Consider the following 12,549-nt stretch of genomic DNA (forward strand, 5'->3'; position numbering starts at 1 on the left):
TATTTACCTTCAAAATCCTAAACTTGTACCACTTTACTAGAATGAAATATTAAGGTTATTAGTTTAAACATCATGAAATTTTAAAAATAAGGGGTTAAAATAATATTTCTTCACCAACCTTGGACCACTACTGTATGTTAGATCACTGATTTAATATCCGTTTTTTTATCATATGTTAGGCCTAATACTGATTGGTACAGGCTGAAATTTAACTGTAATTACAGTCCAAAAATACAGGTTTTCCTTTTAGTTCCCCATAAGTCAGAGAAATACATAAAAGTAAATATAAGCCTGAAGCTTCAAATCCCAATTCTCCCAGCATGTGTTTAAACCCACCCTGATTCGCATGTAGACCCTTGGCCCCACACTACTCCCAGGACAGTGTTGGCTCAGAGCAGCATGGAGGTGCCAGATGGGGCATTCAGTTAAGAAGTGGTGCTGGGTTATTTTATTTTCGTTAGAGAAGGAAGCTGTGGGAAAAATATTCTCCACTTAATCTATTTTATTTTCAGCAAGGTGTTACCTGTAAATACTAATTTATACGCATGCAATACTTCACTAGGTACTTTAGCTGCATGAATATAAATGAAATAAAGTAATCCAAACTAAAAAATGGAATTTCCAGTATCTTCATTTCCTCGGGCAGAGGGGGAAAAAAATCCAAGGATTTAAAATTCTATCCCAGTGGTTTCAAAGACAACAAAACATCTCACATCTAGCTCCCATTTAAATCAGTGGGGTTACAAGAGTAGAAATTACGAGTTAAAGTACTGCAGCATTAAGAAGAAAAATAATCACTTACGCCATTTTCAATTTAGAACCTACATCCAAATCATTCAAAACACTTAACACTTAGAATACTGTAAATTCCCCCAAATTTTTACATTTTCAAGATCTATGACCACTTTGTGAAACAGAGGAAGTACAGATATGATTACTCTCAGTTTAGTGAGGGGTCAAGAAGATAGAAATAAGAAACTGTGAGCCTCTCAAGGATGGTGGCTTTCCTTATTGGAATGAGGCAAATAAAGTTGATTCACTGATACTGTATTTAATTTCTCTCTCAACAATAAATTATATATCTATGCTTAATAAGAATATGAACAGTCAAGATATGCACGTGACAGGGTGCCTAGGTGGCTCAGTCGGTTGAGCATCCGACTTCGGCTCAGGTCATGATCTCAGAGTTCGTGGGTTCCAGTCCTGGGTCGGGCTCTCTGCTGAGTGCACTCTGTGCTGAGTGCTCAGAGCCTGGAGCCTGCTTCGGAGCCTGCCTGGAGCCTGTGTCCCCCTCTCTGTCCCTCCCCCACTCATGCTCTGTATCTGTCTCTCAAAAGTGAATAAAGATTTAAAAAAACAGATATGCATGTGACAAATGAAAAAAAAAATTTTTTGATCTTATGTTTCATGGATTTCCAAAGTACAAAGAATGGGGATGGGGTAAGGGTTTTCCTGGGCCCACTAGCCCCCTCCTTGAATCCCACAGCAACTCGCCCCTTTATCTATGCCTACCCCTGACTGGGGGCTGGGCATTCTGCCCTCTGGATGCTCTATACACACTTGCTTGGATTTTAATAGCGGTCACAAATTTTGTATTCAATGGGAGCAGGGAAAATAGCCCTTCAACCTTCCTCATTTTGAATCCTCCCAGAAGACTCTTAAAGTGATCCTTTCAGGTTTTATCATCATAGGAGAGACATGGTATGAGGAAGGAACATGGTTTTCATTTACTTCCGTCTTCACTTAGTTGAACAGGGCCGTGCATCAGGTCAAAGGTTCATGGGATTTCCCACGCCTGGAAGAGCCTTCCTCCTCTCCTAGTCTCTTGGTTGAGAGGCTCCTACTCATCCCTCTGGGTCCAGCCAAACCCCACATTACCACAGGAACCCTTGACGGATAACTGCAACTTCTTCAGGTGAGGTCAGCCTTTCTTTGAAACCCTGGCACCACACTATAGCCCTTACAATATTGTTTTATGTAGTTTGTTGTTATTTTATATATTTCTCCCCAACTAGATCTAAGCAATGTAAAAGCTTAAAACCTACTTTCATAGCTGTTCCCTAGAGTGTCAAACATGATGCATATACCTACAAGATAAATACATGAATAAACACCTGCTGGGGGATTGATTTACTATTACCTGTTTCACCTGTTAAAGGAGGTGAATAAGTGAATACTATGCTGGCATTTCTTCATCTTATTCTGCTTCTCTTGGTGGAAAAAAGGAGATTTAGCACTTACCAAGTTTAAAGAACTAAACCAAGAACTATTTGGCATTATCTCCCAACACTCTGATAGGATTCTGTCCTTCCTAACAAGACCTCACTAGAATTCTGCATTATGAAAATTTCAGTTCTTTTTCCCTATGAAGTCCTTTCACATGTGAGTAAATTATCCATGTTTGAAGTGAAAATTTACCGGGGCATAATTGATAGGTATTTGACTGAATTATTCACATTGTAAATAGGTGGAAAAAGATAGGTCATAGTGTGAGTCCAAATTTAATATATTTAGTTCCACTCTATTTTTCTGGTTATCCAAAAATGAATATGACTTCGAAAGAAAGTACCTCTGAATTCTTTCAGTGCTTACATTTCTGACATTTGTATCAGAAGGTGATAGGTACAAATGTTATGCAATTCATCCCTAGGAGAAAGAAAAATTACTCTCTCAATAAAAAGGTAGGGTTCTTGGTCCAGAGTGAGCCTGTGTTTCTATGTTGGGACATTGTATCAAACACAGAAAAGAAAGGGAATTCTAACCGGAAAGACAGATTTAAAGGCTGCCACCCAGCTCTAGCATAGCCAGCTGCTTCTCCTCAACCACAACTCCACCTCTTGTACTTTCAAAGTGGGGTACCAGGAAAGAATCCAAAGGAGAAAAATTCATTTTTTTTTTATTGAAACCTAGTAGCATTTTTGTTTGAGTGCTGGAACAACAGCAAAATTAGCACAGCTTATCTTTGGGTCATCCAATCTTTCCCTTGGTTTTCTGATTATTAAATAAAACGGACTCCTACCACCTAACACGTGGATTTGCAAAGAATAACAGTACCACTACTTTTTTAGCTCAATTGGCTGGAGCATGGAGTTGGCAAGGTCCCAGTCTCATGTCTAGCCTTCAGAAAAATTAGATAGCCTTGCTCCATGCCAGAGTCTATTTGGACCTATTAATTGTGTTGTTTCTTGGTCAATGACTACACCTCTAATGCTAACCTCCCATTGTTCACAAAATAAGGCAAGTCAGGACGAACGGTTGAGAAATTGGAAAAAAAGGTATAACTCAAAATGAATATCCTACTGATGGTGGACATCAGTATCTTCCTCCTCATTATCATTATAGCAAACATTTATGGTGCTATTTTCCAAGCATCTTGCTTAGGACTCCATGCACTTTATCTTGTTTATCTTCATTTAAAAACTTATGAAGGAATTAGTATTATTATCTAGTCTTTATAGATAGAGAGATTAAACAGCTTGCTTAAGGTAATATAGCTAATAAGCATTACATCAGAATTTGAACCCAGGCAATCTGACTTCAGAGCCTGACCTATTTTATATAATTCATATTAATCTGTTTTACTCAAGAGTATCAGCCCCACTAGATAAGCATATTATAATAATCTATAATGTGAAGAGACAGCCCCTTGTAATAAATATCTATAAACCACAAATATCTGCACAACAAATCTGCATAAGTATGAAATGCCATTTGCTTTATAAACAATATAAATTCAAACGTTCTCAGAGCGAAGATAATAAACTACTTTGAGAAGTTTTACAGAATTGTCACAGTGTAAACACGTAAAGTGTAAGAAATAGTACAAGCACGAATCAAAGCTAGAGTTTACTCTCAGTCTACCTGAAAGGAAGCAAAGGTGAGAAGCCGGAGCAAAAATACATCACCATCCTCACATCCCAAGGAAGCCCAGTGTGGCACTATGGGGGACACAGAGACAGACCCATGAATTCTCAGAAGCTGGACATAACCAATAGATCTGGGGCTATGTTACACCAAGGAACCCCGCCTCCCAAGCACAGAGGGAAGCCTAGGAGAGTCTTGGAAGGAGACTAATGACCAACGTGGAGAACACATGCTTATTAGCTTGCTGGGCCTAATGGAGTAAAGCAGCAGAGTTTGGCCTCATTCTGGAAACAGATAAAGGTTTCTTTGGATGATGCTATACCTGGACTCCTTCCCACCCCACCAGCCTGGTGCTCACCATGTACTTAAAATACACAAAGATTTTGTGTATGTTTTATGTTAAGAAGAGTGCTTAGAGATTAAGGAAAATCCCCAATTACAGCTAAAAGAGATGTCTCTGTCTTTTGCCAGAGAGTGTATTCTATCACTTAAATTGGTAAAAAGGACATTTTTTTCCCACCATGGGGAAAGAAGGGCCTCTTGTGACCCTCTATTGATTAAGACTGCTGTGGAATGTTATTTGCAATCTCATTGCATAATGGGAATCAGGAGGTAGCTGTCATGGTTTCTGAAGACAAATTGCTGGTAGCTGAGACAAATCATAGTTTCTTTCTTCTTTTACTGTTCTCAATTCCCAGTTAATGTGTATCTTACAGTCTAAGTTTCTTAAATCAGTCTGCTCTACTGTCACAGGTAGTAAAAATGAGTAAAAGTGGTAATCTGAGTGACCCTGCTTTAGGAATCATGTTCAAGTGACCATTATGCTGATCATTACTCCTGAGCTATGCATTATTTAATAAGGAACACAACTTCCAAAAGGGCACACAATTAAAAGTAGATCCATATAGCAGCTGCTGTGATTATGACCAATATGAACAGAAATCCAACCAGGCATGAGTCAAAAGAAAAAAATCTGCTGCCAGAGAGAACATTGTTAAATCTCATTTTTGTTTTGTGTACTTTTACTTGCTAAGTCAGCCAGCAAGTGATTTATATGGAGCAGTGGTTCTCAAAGTGTGGCCTGCGAAACAGCGGCATCAGCATCACCGGAAACTGTTAGAAATGCAAAATCTTAGACCCCAACCCAGACCTACTGACTCAGAAATTCGAAAGGTGGGGCTCAGCAATCTGTATTTTAACAAGCCGTCTGGGTGATTTTGATGCATGCTAAAGTTTGAGAACTACTGGGCAGGAGCCAGGGGACAGCCTTTGGATTGTAAGTCTTCCTAGGAAGGTACACCTTTGGTTGCAAAAAGTTATCTTGACGAGAGTCTGGGAAGAACCTGTTCTGAAACCAAATAAAACCACCACCATCTTCAATTCTGCTGTAAACCTAAAACTTCCCTAAAAAAAATAATGTCAATAATTGTTTTTAAACCAACCACTGCAATAATTAGGTTGAATGGGTAGGTAGAAAGAAGAGCATAGGACTTTCCTTGTGTGTGCGTGTGTGTGTGTGTGTGTGTATCCTGACTTGCTCTAGAGAGGTTTTCAGACAACTTCTTAAAAAATAAATAGCAGCCAGGGCAGGGGCAATGGAGGCCTGTGCACTATTTGTTGGCTTGGCCTGAGGCACTGGGCTGGAGGGTGAGGGAGCAGCGGGGCTGGGACTCGGATGCCACCTCCAGATGGGGCCCAGGGGCGGCAAGGGGGCTGCCACGACACCAGGTGAAAATATCTTCCTGTTTGTGCCTAACTTCATCCGTGAGTGCTGCCGGTGGCTCCAGATCAAACGGGAGGGCAAGGTGCCTTGGGCAGGCTTCCTGATTCCACCCTGTCTGCCCTGTCTCCCAAGGCTATGCAGGATTGCCTTAGCCATTGTTTCTTTCTACTTAATGCCCTGCTGTCCCCTCATGACCTCCTCCTTCTACTCACTCAGCGGACTTCTGGATGATTTCCAGACATGCTTCTCGAACCCTTAATCAAGCCTCAAGCCTGCTCTGTTTATCCCTTGTGCTGGAAATGAGCTCTTCTACTGCTCCCTCCGCCTGTTCAATTTCTCCGAGGGACCTTGAGTTGGCTCTGTGGGTTTTTCCAAGTGGGCCTCTGGATCACCGCCCCTATAGCTGTGCTCAAGTCTCTTATCAGTGTCCTCCATCTGGTCACAGCTGCACACAACATGGCTGGCCTAGACACAGGGGATGGTGACAGGAAGAAGTGACCTGGAAACCTCCAACCCCTGACTGCCCACCTACCCTGGAAGTCTCACTGTGCCCACACAGCTCCCCTCTCCCTCCTGCGAGGTCCCAGGCTCCCTTCTTCCTATGGTGTTGTCCAGCCTGCTAGGAGAAGGGTCAGCCTCTTTGATGATGTCATGTTCTCCAAAATCCTGAGGACTGGTCCCACCCTTGGGATTCCCAAGGACCTGGACTTCAAATCAATAAGGATGCTCAGGAGACCTCACCCATATAGGCAGTGCTCCTGAGACACCAAGAGGCCTAAGGACCCGACATGGTGGCACCTGCTGACTTAGCCCTGGGGTCTGGCTTGGCCTGAGGCTTTAGGGACAGTTGAGTGAGGGAGATGGGGTAGGGGCCAGGATTCTCAAAAGTCAGGGAATCACACCTGGGTGGCTCAGTCAGTTAAGCATCTGACTCTTGATTTCGGCTTAGGTCATGATCCCAGGGTTGTGAGATCCCACCCAGCATCCAGCTCTGCGCTGTGTGGAGCCTGCTTGAGATTCCCTCTCTCCTTCTTTGTCCCTCCCCTGCTTGTGCTCTATCTCGGTCTCAAAGATAAATAAATAAATACTAAAAAAAAAAAAAAAAAAGGGCAGGGTATCAGACCTGTGTCCCTGGTGCCACAGTCAGGAAAGAAGAGGCCCTGTAGATCCTTTCCCATCCCGGTCTCCTGTATCCATCTATACTGGCTCTGAATACCTAGACAATAAAGGGGGGGAGAGAGGGGGTAGGACAGGGGCTTCATTCTGCAAGACTTGGTTTCCTTTGAGATACTCTCAGACCAGGGCCTGGGTTGAGGGAGAGCTTGGAGAAAAAGATTTATCTGGATGCTTTTCTCCTAGTTGTTAACTGACTGGCTTTGTCCTATCATTCCATGGTGACCTCACAGAGGGGCCCTCCCTGCCACCCAAGCTCATGCCCTGTTTTGCCCACCTCCTTTATTTTCTTTATGACATGGTCACTCTCTGTCTACATTTATTTGTACACATTTTCTACACCCACCAGAATGTAAACTCCCGTGAGGACATAGATTTTTCTTGTTCCTTCTCTAGCCCCACAGTGAAGATTAACCTTAACCTGGCCTGTCATAGCCGCTCAACAAATATTCATGAGCAGAATGAATAGATAGATAGACAGACAGACAGCATCCAGTCACAAGCCATTCTCTTAGAAAGATTCCTCACTATTTTCAAAACAACCTCATTATTTAAAATACTCAAAATTTAGGCATTAATCACTAAGCAAGCTCTTAAGATATCTTCAGAATTCACTGTAGGATTTCAGACCCTACAGAGTTAGAAAAAAGGAAAGTAAGATTAACTTAAATTCACCAAGTTTAAAATCTGCTGCACCCAACAAGAGTCATCATGCTCCTTCAGCATTTCAAGCACATGACCCCCTACACTGACTCTCTTACTTAATGTCATCAACAGCCACAGTCTGTGATGTGTGCCTGTGAGTCTGTCTTATAGCAAGGTGTTTCGGTAATTCATTAATTCAGCCCCTTTGTTGTTCCATAAAGGGGCCCTATGGTTCCAAAATTCACTTGAGCTATTGTGTTGAGATGAGCCTCTAGTACTGTTTTAACTTTTTTTCAAATGACAAACAATCTTAAGAAATCAAAGGGAAGTAACCTATCACTAAGGGATTTTTTAAATAAATTACGGTCTATTCATATAATCAAAACCCAAGCAGCTGTTAAAAAAAAAACAAAGAGGTTCCTAGTTCTCAATCCTACACAAGTATTAGAAGCACCTAGCAGTTATTTAAAGTATACCAATGCCAGGGCCCCACCCCAATTTCACTGGTCTCGGATAGAGTTTGAGCATCCTTTTTTTTTTTTTTTAAGCTATCCAGGTAATGCTAATGTGCAGCCACGGTTGAAAATTACTGACACAGAACTATATTAACAAAATGGAAATGTCTCCCAGATTATTCCATGAAAAAAGTCATAAGACATATATCTTTTAATAAAATTATGTGTCTGTGTATATAATTTTACTAATAGATATGGGTTTAGATGTGATCTCCTTCCATTTTACACTATTTACTTATCCATTGCTTAAACTTTTCAAAATGAGAATGTGCTAATGTCTTTTGCTTATTAAATTTTTAATTTTAAAAAACTGTTTAGGGAAAATGTGGATTTGTAGGAATATGAGGAAGCACATGAAAATAGTAACTCCCAAAATATACTATGTCTCCTACTTTCCGCACTGCTTCCTCCTTCTGTTCCTTTCTCTCGAAGAGTATAAAAGTAAAACAAATAAAATTCCATTTCTGTCCTATCTACCCAACACAGATTATTTCCAATGTTTGGGCCTGGGGTGAGGGAGAGAGTATAGATGGAGGAGGTAGAGAGATACAGTTCATTCATTCATTCATTCATTTAGCAAACATTTATTGATTCCCAGACAGGTCCATGCTAGGTGCTGGAAATATAGCAACAAACAAGAGATCCATGCCTTCATATATATCATAGATATATCCTGCCCTACTGGAGCTTTGTTACATGTAAACAAAGAAACTTAATCTAGTCAAGAGAAATGAGAAAAGACTTCCCAAAGTAGATGTAGACCTTCATCCTGGAGTTAATGGTAGCCATTAAGGGGTTTTAAGAAGGGAACTGATATTACCAAGTCTGTATTACATTTATATTTATAAATATTTATTATCTGACTCCAAGTTGAAGTGCCAGGGACCAGGGGCAATGCTCACTTCCCCCAACACTCTCACTTAGAGCCACTATAAGAGAGAGTACCCATCATCTCTCATTTGAGGTGAGAGGGCTCCTTACAAAGTTAAATTAGAGCTTCCTACAGTAGCAAAGGATTGGCTTAAAGAGTTCACCTTTCAATTTATTTGCCATCAAGTAATATTTAACATGAAATGTTACCTCCTGCTGAGTTTACTGATTGGGCACATATCTCTGTCCATCTAAGATGAGCCCAACTATGGCAGATTTATTTTGTCTGAGTTTACAGTTAATAAAGTCCATTGTATGCAACAAAAAAAACTTGCAAAATGCTTGTCTTTATGGAAGTGGTTGCTACCATTCATAGAGTCTCAAAAGAAAACACCTTTGTAAACAGAGCAAGGTAGGTGAAGACTCCCAGGGTAATGGGATATTTCACTGTACTTCATTTACTTAACATTAAAGTCAGTTTTAGCCATTTATAACCAGAACACTTGCACATGGAAAGAAATTATCCCACCCACAAGAGGATTTCTATTTAAGTCTCATTTTATTGCTTTGGGAAGTAGATACTAAAGACTACTTAACTATCCTTCAAGAGTAGAAAGTTCATTCTCTAGGTAAAGTTAACTAGAAAAACAAAAGGGAGAGAAATTGTATCTAACATTGTCCTTTTATTACCCAGATGCATCTACATGGACATTAATGTGAATGGTTACCTCCAAGCATCGATGTTATTTTTAACTTAGAATGTTCAATCTTTGCTCAAAGTAAGTATATGATTAGTGTTTTGAGGAACAGAATTGCTCTAATTTAAAGGCAAAGGCTGGAAAATGTTCTAGAAAAGGGGGGAATCTAAGCTCTTTATAAAACATATGAAAATTCCTCAAAATTGCTTTTTAAAAAATAATTTAAATTATGGGCTTCTCAGTCAACATTTCCAAAAGGCCCCCTAATTCTTTTTTAATTCTTTCCAAACTACATAATCTCTGAGAGCCTGGCCCCTCTTTTCATCGGTGTCTCTGCAATATAAGAGCCACTAGGGTGGCATTTTCACTTCTAGACACATGGGGTGAAGCAGTTCTCGGTTTGCTATTCTGCAGTTACATGTCACATTATCCTAATTGATACTACTATTATCTAAAACCATTAACTTGCTGTAAGGATTAAACAATCACTGAAGTGACCACTCTGCCCCCATATTAACCCATATATGACATGTGTGTGTTTTAAGGCACAGCAGTGCTTCTAAAAAGTTCAGATCATTGAAGTCTTCATCTGTGGCTATCAAACTTGTTTTCACTCCCAACACACCTAAGAAATGTGAAATGCTTCAATTGGTAGAAATGATTCTGGGGGTGAAGGGGAGGCATATACTCACACACTGGGTCCTGTCATTTGAGAAGCCTCGGAGTTGGTTTTGATAAGTCAACACACCCCGAGGGGGCAATAAGGAGAGAGAGCCATGTAAACCCACCTCAGGAGGATGAAAATCACTGGTTTGGCAGAGCATTCATTGTCCTGTGGGCAGAGACCACAGGACAGCTTCTAGCTCCAGCCCCCTGTCCAACTCGCCTCTGAAGTTAAGAAGGCTGACTTTTTTTCATTAGTCTCTGGGTTTTGGTAGGAAGAGAAGCAAAAATAGAACAACATCTCTTCCCTCTAGAAAGGAGTAGGGCCAGCTGTGCTCCTGGGCAAAGGAGGTGGCCACCCACGAGGTATAGTCTCTGGTGGAGGAGCTAAATGAACCTCTCCAACAGTTGCCTGAACCCCCTTCACAAAGACAATTTATCTCATCCCGCTGTTAGCGATCCTGCAGAAAACAGAATCTTCCTGGCTTAAACACAGACATACTATATGCAGATGACTGATGATACATAGCTCCTTTCTTGCAACCAGGCTTTGATTAGAACGTAGAAGGATACAGGGTACAGGAGAAGCTGCCACAGGAGGAGCAAGGCTGAAGTAAGAGGGAGATGCCTAGAGGCCTTTGTCTCCCATGTGACTTAGCCCGGGCAGATACAGCAGGTGAAGACAAGGCTATTCCAGGGTTGTCCAAAAAAAAAAGACAACTAAGACATCTGGATATTACTTCCACTTTTAGCACAAGTATTTTCTATACAATTTTAAAACAGGTTCTGGCTGCACTCTAAAACCTTCAACTAATGTTTATTGTCAAGCAGGACAGTGAGTGAATTCATTAATTAAGGCCTTTGCATCCTTATCATCACTTTTGTTTATGTGGTTTCAAACCATGATGCTCTACCTTTTTTTAACTCCATTAATCTAGGAATAAGTGGCAATATATTGATATCTGTACATCTTTTTAGATTTTGTGGGTCTTACACTGTCCTGAAGCGGCCCAAGAGCCATAAAACTGTCCCAAATGTTCACTTTTATTCAAGTCATAGCATTTGGCTTAATCACACTATTATTTTTCAAAAAGAAATTGTAAGCCAATCTCCAATGCATTAATCTGTTAACCATTCCTTTGTTAACTATTCTAACATTTCATGGCAGTCCCAACATACGTGTTTAAACAGAATACATTCACACATAAAGTGAGACATTTTCTATTCCAATGACTTCATCATTTCATGATTAATATCAGTGTAGAGTGCTGACTGGAGGTCTCACATAAATCATCAAAGCAAATTAAAGTAGCAAAACAATATAAGTTACAATTATCAAGTTCCCATTCATGTGGTTCTAGGTTCAGCTGGAAGATAAGCTAAGTACCTACATTCTGTCACTTACTTTTGAAAGATACAATTTTTAGGCCCCAGTAATTTGATTGATAAATACATTTGCTTCCACATAATAAATGCTCACTCTGTGCCAGTGTACTCATTTTAGTTATGATACTTACCATAGCTAACACCCCTCGTGGCTAAAAGTCACCCACTCCCTAGGATTTGGTCAAGGGTGGCAAGAACAGTCCTCTATTGTGCTGACCACTATCTTAAGAGTTGACCTGGAGTACTGGACTCTGCCCAGGGAATCCATGGTAATTCTCCCACCTGGTCAAATAAAGTCCCTCCGGAATTATTCAAGACAGTAAGGAGAGAATTGGCCAGCCAATGAAGAAGAATGGAGCAGAGGGAAGTTAGGTTGAGACCACATAAAAACAAAACCTTCAGATGGTCTGAAGGTCCCTTTGGCAGCTCGAGGAGACAAAGGACATGGGTTCCGGTGGAACCCTTCACCTGTATTTTCTCATTAAATCCATCCCAAAACCTAACATGATGTTATTATCCCCATTTTATAGATAAGCTGATTCTATAGTAAAATTAATGTTCACAATCTTTAGAAGGTTCAAATAAGCAATTATCGCCAATACCCCACTTCTCAAGTCCTTGTCTACTTTTGGCTGGCCACCAGACTATAGGAAGGAGACAGGATTCATAGGAATTATGATGGGATTGCTGGGAACCAGAATTTAGTATATAAGGGGAGGGTAACAGAAGGCAGGGAAAAGATGCTCATGAAGGTTTCCCTCTTCTCAAAAAGTGGGTGTTGTTAAGGAAATAGAGAGTGAGAGAGAAAGAGAGAAAGAGAGAGAGAGAGAGAGAGAGAGAAACCAAGAAAAAGACTCTTAACTATAGCAAACAAACTGATGGCTACCAGAGGGTGGAGGGAGGTCGAAATTGGTGATGGGGATTTAAGAGTAGTACACTTATCATGATGAGCCCTGAGTAACATACAGAATTGTTGAATCACTATATTTTACCCCTGAAACTAATATAACAC

At 40.6% G+C, this 12,549-nt stretch overlaps 1 protein-coding gene across 6 annotated transcripts in view; it reads right to left on the minus strand.

Moving 5' to 3' along the window:
• GRM8 (glutamate metabotropic receptor 8) overlaps window positions 1–12,549 on the minus strand; it is a 759,243-nt gene that overhangs the window by 733,331 nt on the left and 13,363 nt on the right. The window contains exons 1-2 of one of the 6 annotated variants that reach the window (XM_060633024.3): window positions 6,711–6,986; window positions 5,800–6,052 (exon numbers count right to left, since the gene is read on the minus strand). The exons of the other annotated variants lie outside the window; for them this stretch is intronic. The gene's annotated coding sequence lies outside the window, so the exon portion shown is untranslated. Of the gene's footprint in view, window positions 1–5,799; window positions 6,053–6,710; window positions 6,987–12,549 lie in introns of those variants that run through there. 6 annotated transcript variants of the gene reach the window in all.

Source organism: Panthera onca, chromosome A2 (genome assembly GCF_046562875.1).
Source record: "Panthera onca isolate mPanOnc1 chromosome A2, mPanOnc1 haplotype 2, whole genome shotgun sequence".
In the NCBI taxonomy this organism is placed as follows: Eukaryota; Metazoa; Chordata; class Mammalia; order Carnivora; family Felidae; genus Panthera; species Panthera onca.